The sequence below is a fragment of the Contarinia nasturtii genome, unplaced genomic scaffold (genome assembly GCF_009176525.2).
Source record: "Contarinia nasturtii isolate CC-2019 unplaced genomic scaffold, AAFC_CNas_1.1 Cnas_scaffold_1627, whole genome shotgun sequence".
Taxonomy (NCBI): domain Eukaryota; kingdom Metazoa; phylum Arthropoda; class Insecta; order Diptera; family Cecidomyiidae; genus Contarinia; species Contarinia nasturtii.
This window is the reverse complement of record NW_022198962.1, coordinates 782,865-784,750: the sequence shown is the minus strand read 5'-3', so window position 1 is coordinate 784,750 and position 1,886 is coordinate 782,865.

Genomic DNA, 1,886 nt, shown 5'->3' with positions numbered 1-1,886 from the left:
CATCAAGATCATAGCATTAAGATGCAATACAAGAGATATACACACTTAGTGCTCGCATTTCATGCAATCGACGCATTGATAAAATGGGAAAACTTTGCTCTCACACTCATTCGCAAATCACTTGAGACCATCGACTATACACTGCATTGTGGGATTCAATACACTCACACACACCCCGAACGAAAAAGAGACAGAAAAAAACTTATTCGCAAAACAAATGAAACAGACAAAGAATGATGATTGAGGAAAAAAAAGAGAATAAACACTCAGAAAATAAAACGCATAAATGCCGCACCACACAACATATGATTTCCCAATGGACGTTGCCATTGGTAAATGATGGTTTTTAGTCGTTTATACATCTCATTTTTTCGCTCTTCCCGCATTCGATCTGGTATCTCCTCTCATGCATCATTTGCCGTACGTTTCGTCGGCAAGTGCCACAAACAATACCAATACATACAATGTATATGTACATTGTACATTGTCATTTGCAGTGGATTTTAGGGGATTCTCCTGCCTCATTTATCCATGTGAATTTATATTCAAGGCTTTGAATTTTGATTTTAGTTATTCATTTGTTCGGCCGCAAAATAAAACATCACACATATACAATGCAATATAATTGCATTGGTATCGCATCCAAGACACCTGGCTAATTAAGTTTTTCCACATCTCATTTTTTCGTTTTATTTCTAGTTTAAGTTTAGAACTTTTCGAGAACTGGGTTAACGCTCACAGGCGAAGTTAATTTAATTCTCGACAACTTCAACAAAACAATAAAAGAAAATTCAAATTCGAAACATCAATTCTAGCTTCGAAGCGCAGAGAACGAGAGAAAAAGTACTTAAAATTAAGCATTCAAACAAATAAAACGTTACATGGTCTCTCCACCTCGTAAGGGAATAGCAAATGCTATGTTTGTTGCAAAGTAAATAATTTCCACATAGAATTTAAGTACGGCAAGTATCTCATCCGTGTACGGTGTATACGATTTTGTGCATGGATTTTACATCAGCACATTATCGCACGATGTTTACAGTAACGTACAACAGTTTGCACTCATCCAAATAAATTATGTAATTTGTATTGGGATTTTTATTTTTTCTAGATTTTTTGCCTTTTGTGCGCTTACTTGGTATGGTTCTTCGGTGTGTGCCGTACAGCTTCTTATGCAATTTTCATTCTATACACGCGGTGTGCTCGAGATATAGGTACAATGTCATCCAGCAGCCAATGCTGTGTGATCGGTATCGTCGTGCATTCAGACATCGTGTTTATCAAATTAGAATGCATTCAATGCATACCGTTAATGCGGCACGAGACAGTGTGTGTGTGTATGCATCAAATGTAATTGCGCTCAATGTCGCGCACATTTTCGATTGCAAATTTATTTCCATCGCCAAAAAACGACAACGGTGGAGAGCAAACGAAAGAGAAAAAAAATGGCAAGACACAAATCTTAGAAACAAAATCATTGCATTGTTAATACCAAGCCACCGATAAATTGGGTATGAGAGATTCAAGTAAATCGAAATTGAAAGAGATACATCGTGAGCATTGATATTGATCGCACGCATTTACATGTTCAGTTTGCTGTTGTCGTTGAATTTTACGACTTTCTTTTTTTTTCGGTTTAAACAACGATATGCATAGCATGGGAAAACATGGCTTTGTCGTTTACTACTTCAGACAAAATGCGACAAGAACACACCAAAAAACACGACAAACAAACAACAAAAAGACCACGGACAAAAAATCTCTGTTAACAATTCAAGGTGTACTTCTCAAATAAAATCGAGACGCTGCTTGAAGTATATCGATTCATTCGTTCTATCATTCGACACACGACGATTTTGTCTCGTTTTAAATTTATGCACAAAATG